Source organism: Dromiciops gliroides, chromosome 2, assembly GCF_019393635.1.
Source record: "Dromiciops gliroides isolate mDroGli1 chromosome 2, mDroGli1.pri, whole genome shotgun sequence".
NCBI classification, from domain to species: domain Eukaryota; kingdom Metazoa; phylum Chordata; class Mammalia; order Microbiotheria; family Microbiotheriidae; genus Dromiciops; species Dromiciops gliroides.
Genome location: NC_057862.1, coordinates 153,958,228 through 153,972,181, shown reverse-complemented (window position 1 = coordinate 153,972,181; position 13,954 = coordinate 153,958,228). Strand labels below are relative to the sequence as shown.

The 13,954-nt window shown below is 39.8% G+C and overlaps 1 protein-coding gene across 2 annotated transcripts in view; it reads right to left on the bottom strand.

Annotated features, from left to right (window-relative positions):
• The window catches only part of GLCE (glucuronic acid epimerase), a 146,710-nt gene that overhangs the window by 68,783 nt on the left and 63,973 nt on the right, over window positions 1-13,954 (bottom strand). The window lies entirely within an intron of this gene.

Sequence of the window (13,954 nt, the reverse complement as noted above, 5' to 3'; positions counted from 1 at the left end):
AAGAGGCCAAACAATGGCCAAACAGGCTTGAACTGAGACCTATGGCTGGCCAATGTAAGAGGGTCAGAGTGATGGAGTTAAGGTGAGGTTCTTAAAAATTGAGGCTGTGAACCCTAACTTCCTTGAAGGAAGGTAGTTTTTTGTTTGTTTCCCTTTGTGCCTCCAGCACCCAGCATAATGTCTTGCATACAGAAGGCACTTAAAAGTTGATTTATTAGCCAGAAAAGCTAATGCTATTTTTAGACTGTATTAAGACAGTTCTAGAGAGGTGGCAGTCTCAGAAAAGCTAATGCTATTTTTAGACTGTATTAAGACAGTTCTAGAGAGGTGGTAGTCTCATTTACTCATTATAATCTGCTCTGGTTAGACACATTTGAATTAGAATGTTCAGTTCTAGGTAATACATTTAAGGAAGGATAATGATAAAATGACAGGCAACCAGAATGGTGAAGGGCCTTGAGATCATGCCTTGGGAGGACTGGCTGAAGCAACTGAGGTCATTCAGCCTCAGAAGAAAAGACCCAGGAAGAATGATGGCTAACTTCAAGTAATTTGAAGGGCTATCACACTGAAGCATTAGATTTGTTTTGCTTGGTCCCATAGGCAAAGTTGGACTCTTTGGACGGGAAAAACTCCCTAATAATCAGAGTGATGGGGGCAGCTAGATGGCGCAGTGGATAGAGCACCAGCCCTGGAGTCAGGAGTACCTGAGTTCAAATCCGGCCTCAGACACTTACCACTTACTGGCTGTGTGACCCTGGGCAAGTCACTTAACCCCAATTGCCTCACCAAAAAAAAAAAAAAAAAAAAAGGGGGAAGCTAGGTGGCACAGTGGATAGAGAACCAGCCCTGGAGTCAGGAGCACCTGAGTTCAAATCCGGCCTCAGACACTTAACACTTACTAGCTGTGTGACCCTGGGCAAGTCACTTAACCCCAATTGCCTCACTAAAAACTAAAAATAAATAAATAAATAATCAGAGTGAAGCCAAAATGGGACAGGTTACCTTGTGAGGAAGTAAGTCTTCTCTTACTGGAGGGGAGTTTAAGAAAAAAATTGGACGATCACTTCTTAGTTATACTGTAGATCAGATTCTTGTTCAGTTATGGATTGGACTAGAAGGCTTCTGTGATCATCCCTGTGATTTTTTCACGTGGAATACTAGAACATGTTATGTTATTATCCTTTCCAGAATGCTGTAATCAACCAACTTCCAAGGAATTTCCCCTCCTTCCTCAAAGGCTCAGTGCATTCTTTTCTACCTCAATCCCCACCATTATTTTTGATAAGAAGTTTGTGTAGTGGAAAGCATACTAGACAAATGGTGGGGGACGGGTCACATGGTGGGCAAGAGGGCAGACTAATTGTTTTCAGCATAACTCCCCCAAACTAATACCCTCAATATATGCCAGATCTATAGGTCTGTAGGTCTAATGAAAATGACATCACCAAGATGAGGAGAGAAACACTGTACAAGGTAAGATGCTTCTTACAACATAGAAAAGTTGTACTACTCATTCTATGTACCCCAAGTTTGTCCTGCACATTGAGTCTGACCACTGTAAGAAATCTGACAAGCCTGTGTTTTAAGCCCTATCTGTGGTAGTTTCTTGTTGGTCTCTTCACAATAGTGACTCAGTCTGAACCCAAACCCAAAAGGTGGAAAACATTGATCCTACCTAGCCACATGGAAAAAGGTTGAAAATGTTGTAAGTGGAGAGCAGGGGTGGGGAAAAAAAGGAAGACTGAGCAACACAGAGTCTGCTAGATGGCAAATGAGTCAAAATAATTTAAAATACACTACTACTTGGGAGTCAGTCAGCCAAGACACACTTAATACTTATGTAAATATAATTACAAAATACTCCTTATCGCAATAAAGGAAAGCTTAAATAATTGTAAAGATATTAATTGCTCATGGTTAGGCTGTGCCAATATAATAAAAATGGCAAATTAATTTATATATTTAGTATTAAGGGTCACTTTATAGAACTAGATTAATAACAATATTCAATTAGAGGAAAATGTTCTAGAATCTCATGGGAAACAACCACAAAGAGTAGGAATGAAAGGTATTACAAATGTAGAGCTGGAAGGAATCTAGATGATACCTAGTTGGAATAAAAATATATAGAAAAAAAAGATTTTAAAAGATTATTACATTGGGGGCAGCTACGTGGCACAGTGGATAAAGCACTGGCCCTGGATTCAGGAGTACTTGAGTTCAAATCCGGCCTCAGACACTTGACACTTACTGGTTGTGTGACCCTTGGCAAGTCACTTAACCCCCATTGCCCCGCAAAAAAAAAAAAAAGAGAGATTATTACATTGCTAAAAACAGTACATTAAAACTAATTATCCTGTAGACAAATATGCATTTTCTCTACAAGAGGATCATTAACCTAAATGAAATACTTTAAAAAACAACTGAAAGTGAATGATTCTATATAGTCATCAATCTTGACATTGTAACACTAGTGCAGACAAAGTAAGGAGCTATTAGGATAAGGACTGTAAAATCACTCTACAAATAGAAGCTATTGATCTACTACGAAATGAGTTTATTGGCAAAACAGTTAAAGCATTATCTGAAACCATACAAGTTTACTTTGCAAATACTATACCCAATACTAGTCCCATGAGTTTAATTAAGACAAGGCTATAAAAAAGTTACTTTAAGATGCTTGTTGAACCTCTGACATGTGGCTATATGATGATATTCATGTAGACTTGCAATATTAGTCCCTACCAAAAGATGTCTTGTTTTTCAAGGGTACTACAACTGCCAATTACCTATTTGCAGATAACTTTGATTGGGAGGTAGCCAAGTGATTAGCATAAATGGTTGTTAGACTGCTGAATATGATCCTCTAGAAATGTTCTTATAGTTGAGGGGAATGCTACATACATATTGATCTTTTAATCTTTGTTTAATGAGGATTTTCTCTCTCCAAAGGCTCAGAAATTTAAAGGAACATTGAAGATAATTTGTTATTTTCCAATCATTTTTTCTACTTAAAATGACTATTTTTTGATTAAAGTAGGAAGCATGCAAATACAATATAAATGTTCAATGTGCTTTCATTATTCTGCCCTTTCTCCTCCATCTGAAATATGCAAAAAAATCAAAGGCAACACAGACAACTATTCCATACTTGTATCTGTATAATGTTGTTATAACAGAATCAAAAATAAAAAGTTTGGGACTAATTTCCCAATTGAATGGATATGAACAGGCAGTTTTCAGGTGAAGAAATTAAAGCTATCTATTGCCATATGAAAAAATGCTTTAAATCACTATTGATTAGAAAATTCAAATTAATACAACTCTGAGGTACCACCTCACACTTATCAGATTGGCTAATATATCATAAAAGGAAAATAATAAATGTTGGAGAAGCTGTAGAAAAATTGGAACACTAATGCTTTGTTGGTAGAGTTGTGAACTGATCCAACCATTCTGGAGAGCAATTTGGAACTACCCAAAAGGGTATGGGACTGTGACCCAGTAATACCACTACTAGGTCTGTATCCCAAAGAGATCATAGAAAAGGGAAAAAGACCCACATGTACAAAAATATTTATAGCAGCTCTCTTTGTGGTGGCAAAGAACTAGAAATCAAGGGAATGCCCATCAATTGGGGAATGGCTGAACAAGTCGTGGTATATGAATGTAATGGTGCTGTTAGAAATGATGAACAGGTGGATTTCAGAAAAATCTGGAAAGACTTAAGTGAACTGATGCTGAGTGAAGTGAGCAAAACCAGAACAGTGAACACAGTAACAGCAACATTGTGTGATGATCAGCTGTGATAGACTTGGCTCTTCTCAGCAGTGCAATGATCCAAGACAATTCCAAAGAACTCATGATGGAAAATGTTCTCCACATCCAGAAAAAAGAACTGTGGATTCTGAATGAAGATTAAACCATACTGTTTCTACTTTTTGGTTGTGGTTTTTGTTTTCTTTTTTGAGATTTTTCCCCTTGTGTTCTGATTCTTCTTTCACAACATGATCAATGCAGAAATATGTTTAATGTGACTGTACATATATAACCTATATCAGATTGTTTTCTGTCTTGGGGAGGGGGGAAGGAAAGGAGGGAGGGAGAAAAATTTAGAACTAAAAATCATATGAAAACAAATGTTGAAAACTATCTTTACATGTAAATGGAAAATAATAAAATACTTTTATGATACAAAAAACAGAAAAAGAAAAAGAAAAAAGTTTTGGACTACAAAAAACCAACTAGTTCAGGGGCGGCTAGGTGGCGCAATGGATAAAGCACCGGCCCTGGATTCAGGAGTACCTGAGTTCAAATCAGGCCTCAGACACTTGACACTTACTAGCCCTGTGACCTTGGGCAAGTCACTTAACCCCCATTGCCCTGCAAAAAACCCCCACAAAAAACAAAAACAAAAAACAAAAAAACCAACTAGTTCAACCCATTTCTGAATAGGAATCTCCCACTACAAGATCCCAATATGTGGTTATTTGATCTTTGCTTGAACATCTTTAGTGAGGGAAGTTCACTATGGCCAAAGGCAGCCTATTCCACAACCCTAAATATTAATTAGTTTTTCTTTACCTCTAAGCCCAAACCTGCCTTTCTGTCACTTTTATTGATTTTTTTTCCTAGGTCTGTCTTCAAGGACCACTGAGAATAAAGACATGATACTTATGTCTCATGTTGAGAGTCATTCATGCATTAAATGTCAGGCATTATTATAGGTAGTAGGGATACAAAATGATAAAAACTAAACTGCTCCAGCCTTAGAGAACCCCTTGGGCCTCTGTTGTCTTACTTGGTAAATGATGGAACGCTTAGCCAAATGTAAGTAGGTGCCCCCAGACCAGACCTTGCTTCATATATTATCTGTCCATCCTATCATGGTGTAATACCTCCCTCTCCTCCTACTCCCCCTTTGAATACAGTAATGCAATCAATATGATCATTACTTGGCAAAGAACTGGCTCCCCCTATGACATTCCAGCTCTCAAATCCCTTCTCCATCTACCACTCTGCTCTGGGTGTTGTCTCCCCCATTAGAATGTAAGCTCTTGGGGCAGCTAGGTGGCACAATGGATAGAGTACCGGCCCTGGATTCAGGAGGACCTGAGTTCAAATCTGGCCTCAGACACTTGACACTTACTAGCTGTGTGACCCTGGGCAAGTCACTTTACCCGGTTTGCCTCAGTTCCTCATCTGTCAAATGAGCTGGAGAAAGAAATGGCAAACTACTCCAGTATCTCTGCCAAGAAAACCCCAAACGCAGTCATGAAGAATTGGACGCAACTGAAAAGACTGAACAACAACAAAAATATTCCATTAGGCATGGCATAGACAATTAAATATAAAATAAAAATCATTTGTGAGAGGCCACTAGTAGGGGTGGTGCTAGTGGGGTTAGGGGAGGGAGGAAGGGAGGTGTAGAGCAGGAAAAACTTCCTCTAAGAAGCATCACCTGAGTTGAGCTTTGATCCAAGCTAGGGATTCTGGGGGCAGAAGTGAAAAGGGAGTGCCTTTAAAGGCTGGGAGGGACTGGGGAGGCAGAGTTGTGGAAAAGCATGAATAAAGGAGACAGTATGTTAAAGGGGAGTTTAGCCAGAAGATAGAATTTCAAAAAGGAATGTACAATAAAGCCTAGGAAAGTAGGCTTTAGTCAGATTGTAAAGAGCTTTATAAGCCCAATAAAGGTAGTTACAGTTGGTCCTAAAGACAGGGGAATCCACGGAGCCTCCTGAACTGTAGAGGGACAGGCATAGCTATGCTTTAGTAATATCAGCCGGTCGTTGTGTGGAGGACAGTCTAGAGAAAGAAAGGGCCAGACGCAAGGACATCATGAAGAGGCCAGTCTAGGTGGAGAAGGGGGAGGAGGAGGGTGAAGGCCTGACCCACAGCCCTACTCCTGGGGGTGGGGGTGGGGGGTTCTCCCTGCCTCAAGCCATCCTCCCTCCAGTGGCTCCTAATTACTCCAGGGGTTAAATACGACTCCCCTTTAAAGACCTTCACAGCTTGCCCCAGGCTTCATACTCTCCGTTCCCTTGCACATCCTCCCTAGTTCTGTGGCACTGGCCTCCCATATGTAGGACACTCCATGTCCCGGCTCCATGCCTTTTACTGGTAGTCCCCCATGTCTAATGGTTTCCCTTTCGGCCTTCCCCTGGCTTACTTTGACTCTGTCAAATACCACTTTCTTTCAGAGGCCACACCCAGGCCTTCCTAGTTGCTAAGTGCCTTCTCTCTGAGAATACCTCTCATTTGGCAGCTAGGTGGCACAGTGGATAGAACACTGGCCCTGAAGTTTGGAGCACCTGAGTTCAAATCTCACCTCTGACACTTACTAGCTGTGTGACCCCGGGGTCACTTAACCCCAATTGTTTTAGACATCCAGGGCTATCTCCCTACATCCTGATATATATCTTGCCACTAGAGCCAGATGGCTCTGGAGGAGAGAGTGAGGCTGGTGATTTTGTGTAGCCCTTTCTCACTTAAATCCGATTTAGTGCAAGTCATGACATCACCCCAATGTCATGGTCCTCTTCCAGAACAGAGGACAAATAATGACTTCCCATTTACACTGTGTCTATCTTTATGTACATAGCTATGTGTATTCCTAACTCCATCAGCTCCTGTGGCCTCTCTAAGAGCAGGGGCGATATTTTTGCCTTTCACTGTATCCTTAGCTCTTAGCACAGTGCCTGGCATATAGTGAATGCTTGACAAATGTTTGTTGACTGGCTGATGGAGAAAAAAGGACAGATGGGAGATTTAATCTCGAGGTAGAATTGACAAAACTTCACAACTGATAGGATACTGGGATTAGTGAGAGGGAACAGTCTGAGATGACTCACATGAAGTTGTGAACTTGGGTGAGTAGAGGGATAGTGATGTCCTCAGAAGAAGTAGGAAAGTTAAGACGCGGGAAAAGTTTTAGGGGAAGGATCAGTTCTATCGGGAACATATTGAGTTTGAGATTGGATGTCCTCCTGGTGGATATGGTACTAGAGTTGAGAACAGAGACTCAAGTAAAATACATAGATCTGAGACTCATCTACATAGGCGTGAAAATTGAGCCGGTGTTATCAAGTGAGTCTGCCTGTCTGTCTCTCTCTGTCAATCTATCTATCTACTGAGAGAAGAAAGAGCTCAGTATAAAACCTTGTTGTACATGTACATGGAAGAACTCTGTGGATGATGATTCAGCAAAACTGACTGAAAAAGTGTGGCCAGAGAGGCAGGAAGTGAATGCAAAGAGAACAGTGTTATGAAAACCCAGAGAGGATGCAGTGCCTAAGATGAGAAGGTCAAATGCTGCAGAAAGGAAATGGATGAGATTTCAAGGTCACTAAAGTCCCCATATCTTCTTCAGAAGAAGTGTTTGGCTATACTTTACTCATGTGAAGCTGATTTTTTAAAATTCAAGTGAAGGGTTTTACCATTATTGCCACTAAATTTAATGTTATTCGATTCAGCACATCATACATGACTTGAATGTTTCTGAATCTTGTCTTTATTCAACATGCTAGCTTTCCCTCCCAGTTTTGTGTTAGCAACAAATAAGGCAATCACTCCACCTAGACCTTCATTTGTAAAAATACTGACCATCATGATACAAAATAAAAGCTATGAAAATAAACAACACCGACCCTTCACTAAGTCTTACTCATATTTGCCTCTCCTTTTAATGTATTCCGTTTGGTTCCTTAGAATCACCATAAACAGAATCTATCACATTTTTTTAAAACAAAGATAAAGAACAACCATAATCTCACATTTGTATGATGCTTTGTAAAAACGGGATTATTTTCTTCACAGAAACCCTATGAAGTAGGTAAAACATGTATCATTCCTATTTTGCAAATGAGCACAATCAAGAGTTACAGGGTGATTTGCTGGCAGTTACCTAGTGAAGGGTCAGAACAATGGCCTGAGCTTCAAATCTTCCAACATTTTTACAAAATAGATAAGTTCCCTAGTAAGCAAAAACCTAAAAAAAAAAAGATTCGAATAAATTCAACTACTAACATCTAAATATTTTTTCACTCTATTTTGATAAGGTAAAAAATTCAATTAACTTCTAAGTCACAGATTATTTAGCACCAGGCTTTGAGCTGTAAAAATGAAGGTGATAAGCATTTCCCATAGTTTAATTAATTTGGCCAATGAAGTAATATATTACAGGTTTTTTAAAAAAGTAAACCAAAAGTTGTCAGTCAACTTATATTTACATGAAGAAACCCCACTTCAACAACAACAACGACGACATTCATTTCTATCACATTTCACTCAGGATGATCTCATTCACTTGACAGAAAGTTCTAGGTTATGTATTTAAACGTAGATTTTTTTTTTTTGCGGGGCAATGGGGGTTAAGTGACTTGCCCAGGGTCATACAGCTGGTAAGTGTCAAGTGTCTGAGGCTGGATTTGAACTCAGGCACTCCTGAATCCAGGGCCGGTGCTTTATCCACTGCGCCACCTAGCCGCCCTAAACGTAGATTTTTAAATGATCAGAAAAACAAGCAGCCCTGAACACCACACCCCTGAGGAGGAAGCAACCTGTTTGCTCAGCCCAGAAACAGAAAAATCTACAACCAAAAAACTGTTCCGCAAGTAAGGGAATGACTTTTTTCTTGATTATGCTGCACGAGAAAGTGACCTTGGTGAGTTGAAAGCTATGTAGCAACCACTTGATGTTTGAGCCTACTCTCAGAGGGAACCAAGGTAGTAGAGGGGAGAGGTGGGTTTTGATGGCTCAAGAGTGACTATAAATAGCAACTGTTTCTGTTTTGGCCAGAACCCCTGAGGGTCTTCCCCTCTCCGATTCTTTTTGGGGGGAAGGGGAGGAACTAGGTAAAAGAGGCCATTTTTTGCCTCACTTCTTACCTAGCCTCAATCACTGAATGGGTGTTGCTTCAGGCAAATTGACACCTGGGAAAGACCTTAGCTTAAAAAGGCCAAGGTCTCCCACTGCATCTAGGGCCATCTCCAGTCATCCTGATGTATATCTTGCTACTGGACATAGATGGCTCCAGAGGATGGAGTGAGGCTGGTGACTTCGCACAGCCCTCCCTCACTTAAATCCAATTTACTACAAGTCATGATGTCATTGGTCCTCTTCAAAATTAAGGACAAACAACAACAACATAAAGGAGGAAATATTTTTACCCAACATCAGAATTACTGTGTAACTATACAAATACCTTTAAGACAAAGATACATATCAATGTCAATGCCTATCTATCTATCCATCCATCCATCCATCCAGCTAGGATAATGGGGGTTGGGGGGGAGGGTAAGGCAGAAGAAAAGAAGGCACAACACACTTTTCAGTTTAATCTGCATTATTTTATTTATTTATTTATTTATTTTGGTGAGACAATTGGGGTTAAGAGACTTGCCCAGGGTCCCACAGCTAGTGAGTGTTAAGTGTCTGAGGCTAGGTTTGAACTCAGGTCCTCCTGAATCCAGGGCTGGTACTCTATCCACTGCACCACGTAGCTGCCCCTTTAATCTGCATTATTAACATTTTCTCCATCACTTTTTTAAGTCCAGACAATCAATCAACAAACTGACAAATCAAGTCCTGATCTATAGTGTTTGCTAATTTCAAGGTCTAATGGCACAAAATAAAAATGAAGAACTGGCCCTTGGGTCTTCAGCACACCACTGCATAATCTGCTCCTGCTTCCAAACTTCAGACTATTTCTATTTATGATACAACGACTCACTGATCTCCCATGTGCACCACCTTGGTGTTATTATTATTATTATTTTTTTTACTCTTGATCTCTTATATCCAGCCAGTTACCAAGTCCTATCTATTCCACTTTGCAACACCTCACTTCCATTCTTTCCTTCATATTCTTAAACATGAATACAAGCCCTTGTTACTATCCTTGACTACCTGCCTCCATTCTCTCTGTACTGCAATTCATCCTTCACATCACTGCCACAATAATCTTACTTATGCTATAGCTGATTATCTCACTCCTCTGTTCAAAAATTCCAAGTACATTTCAGTCTTTCACTGGCATTCTTGGCCTTCCACAACTTTGACTGTATCATCTTGCCTTTTTTTTTTTTTTTTGGCTGTATCCCATGTTATTCTGAGCATTCATTCTATGCTGTAGACAGACTGGACTATTATCTGACCATGGAATAAATCTTATTATCTCAGACTTCCATGCTTTTGCTCAAGCTGTCCCCTCTGTCTGTAATATCTTACCTCACTTTGCCAGTTTTATTTCTACCAGTCCTTTAAAATTCAACTCAAATGTCACTTGATAGCTTTCTCTGACTTCTCATGAGTAAAAATAATACTTCAAAGGATCTGTGATCTCATTAATATGGATTCTATCTCCAACATGCAGACTGAAACCCATTCCCACTTTTTTAGCCTATATATGACCATGTATAGACTATATATGGCCATAAATTCCCCACTGAGGGTCCCACCCAAATATCTGAGGGGGAGGGAGATGCATTCCTCTAGATATCCTGACACTAAGTAGACACCAATGAAGTGTAAGAACTGTCCACTAACGGTTACCCCTTACTTTAGCCATATGACCAGCAAATCTTCTGTTTCAATGTGCTATCCTTCACACTATTTGTCCTCTGCCTTTCTTTACACTGTCGTCTACCCAAGCCCACTATGCCCCGAGCCATTGTTCTTTGTATGACCTACAACTTCTGCTCTTCTGAGATGGGAGTGTTTTATGACTTGTCACTATACAGTACAAAATACAATGGACCTTTCAGAGAGAAGACTGGGATAATGAAAAGCACCCTGAACTTTTAAAAAATGAACTTTAACTCCCTTCTCCTTCTCCTATACAATTCTGAAACAAGTTCACCGTCCATACAAAATGCTTCCACATTGAATTTGGATTTTCAATATAGATCTGTGGAAGGAACTTCACTGACTCCTTGAGGAAAGCGAAAGAAAAATGATGGCTCAGTTCTGGAATATTAACCAAGGCTACATTTTGAGATACCTTTTCCCTGTTTGAGATTCCTATAAATGTCTCCTGACATATTCCTGGGGCAGAAAATCATGTTGTGGGGCAGGGGATTGTGCCGGTTTGAACAACTTCCTCTAAACTAGAAATGGACTGGATGTAGGTTCATTATATGTTAAATAAAAATGTTTCTGGCAGATTGCTACCTAAAAGCAGAGAATGGTATTAATAGTGTTATTTCTTATTCAATGAAACAATAAAGGAGAGAACATGACAAAGGTTCAAAGACCTCCACTGTGCATTCTGAAGGGTGGTCCAGAAAGGCCTTACCTCATAGAACACAAATCTGTAGCTAGGGAGTGTAGTAGGGAGAAAAAGGGTGACCTAACTTTGAATACTGCGTCATACAGTATTTGTGTGGTCCCCGTACAAAGCATTCCATGTGTCAGTCTTGTTTTCCTCATTTGTTAAAAAGCGGGGAGGGGGGGCAGCTAGGTGGCGCAGTGGATAGAGCACTGGCCCTGGAGTCAGGAGTACCTGAGTTCAAATCCGGCCTCAGACACTTAACACTTACTAGCTGTGTGACCCTGGGCAAGTCACTTAACCCCAATTGCCTCACTAAAAAAAAAAAAAAAAGCGGGGAGGGGATAATAATAGACCCTACTTCACAGGGTTGTTGTGAGGATGAAGTACAATAACATACATACAGGGCTTTGCAAACTTTAAAATGCTTTATCTGTCTAATTTACCATCTAATTTTTTAAGGTAGGAGACATGAGAAACAGTAATTTAATCGCTCATTTCACAGATGGGGAAATTAAGGCCACAAGAGACTTACTTATCCAAAGTAATACTTCAATAAGAATTTAAATTCACGTTTCCTGATTCCCAGTGTAAGGCTCTACTTATGACTCAATTTCTACAAGATGCAGGCATTCATGATTATCTAGTCCAATAGCTTTATGTTACGGATAAAAGAACTGAAGCCAAGAAAGGTTGACCTGACCAAGATCACAGCAATCAGGCCTTATAACTCTACTCTTTTCACTTGAATACAAAGTCTCTCTACTCCCAAAAGAAAAAAAATCTGTTACCATGAGAATTTATCAAAAGAAAAGTTCCAAAAAGTGCTTTAAGCAATGAAAAAAACCGAGTTTATATAGCTTCCCAAGATGGACCTTTGAACTCCTACCAATTTTTTTTTTTTTTTTTAGTGAGGCGATTGGGGTTAAGTGACTTGCCCAGGGTCACACAGCTAGTAAGTGTTAAGTGTCTGAGGCCGGATTTGAACTCAGGTACTCCTGACTCCAGGGCCGGTGCTCTATCCACTGCGCCACCTAGCTGCCCCTGAACTCCTACCAATTTTAAAGGAAACTACAATACTTTAGATTTACAAGCTCTGAAACATTTTTTAAAGTTTTGCTACTATCAATTAATCATTAAAAAATTTTAAATCATTAAGAATTTTTAAAGTGCCTATTATTTGTCAGTTCCCAACGATTCAAAGCAAAATCATTCCCTGCCCTCAAGGAGTTTACAATCTAGCTGGGGAGAAAATATCTTAGTATATACAAAATAGATACAAGATAATTTTGAGGGATAGTTAGTAGCGACAGGCATGAGGAAAAGCCTCCTGTGGTAGGTGGCATGTGAGCTAAGTTCTCAGGGAAGCTAGGTATTCTGAGAGCTGGGAACTTAGAAAGAATTACATTCCCAGGAAGGAGGACACCCAGTAAAGGTATAGAGGTAGGAGATGGGTACTGTGCAAAAGGAAAAGCAAGTATGACGGTCTGACTGGGCAGTAATGTGAAAAGATGCAAAGTAGATTGGGGTCAGACTGAAGAGCTTTAAATGCCAACAGAGAAGCTCATATTTGATCTTGGTGATAAAAGGGAATCAGTATAGTTGACTGAGTAAGGAAATGACATGATCATACATGGTCTTCAGGAAAATCACTTTGGTAGTTATGTGATGAATTGATTGAAGGAGAGAACCCTGAGGAAGGAACACTAATTAGAAAGCTATTCTAGTTATCCACTGTATATTCCTGAACTCATAACCAACCCATAAGGCGCTGCACTGGATAAGTTGGAATAAAGACCACAAATGAAACAGTTCCTACCCAAGGTGCTTACATTGTGCTTAGAGGTGAGACAAAAGGTACACAAGTATTTAAACTATATACAAAATAGGTGGTTAGGGAAGGAAGGCACTAGCAGCTAGTGGCAGGGAGCAGAGGGAATCAGAAAAGGTTTCATGTAGGTGTGTTTATAGGAAGTGACTCATAACCATGATTTTTTTTTTAAATGTACTATGTAGGGACTCACATGGAGAATAGATTAGAAATTCTAGTTTTGACCTTTTAATTTTAGCTCCCAAAGCAAAAGATATTAAATGCTCTTACTACATCTTCTATGGAAGAAATTCTACTGAAAGGACTTTCCCAATTAACTAGTTCTATTTTCTCTGAAAGCAGTGACCCAGAATCTTCTTTTAAATGTTAAGTTCCCTAATTCCTAGAACATCAGCTTCCAAAGAGCCTGTGAACCTGCTTTTGAAATTCAATCAAAATAAAGATTTAACATTTATTACTGCCCCAAAAGAAAATACACATCCTCCTCCTTCCCCTTCATAGAGTCTGGGTCTTCTTCAGAGACATCTTGTATTCTGGTTCCTTCTGAATCTGAACATGTCTAGTCATACCAACCCAACTCTGACCTTCTTATACCTCAACCCTGTCTTGTGGTCACATACAGCAGGAAAGACACTCTCTTTGATGGTTCCCTCTGGAAATACTTCTGGCCATTAAACCAAAGCAAATTAATCCAAGGTTTTCTCTGAGTTCCTAATTTAAGATTCTATGACTACCCTAAAACCCCTGTAACAGAAACACACACTGCAGCCTAAATCTAACTTTATGGCCTCATTTTCCACTATTCCAGTCAAACTCTACTGGCTAATTAGCTATGCTCTCTTGCCTCTGAATCT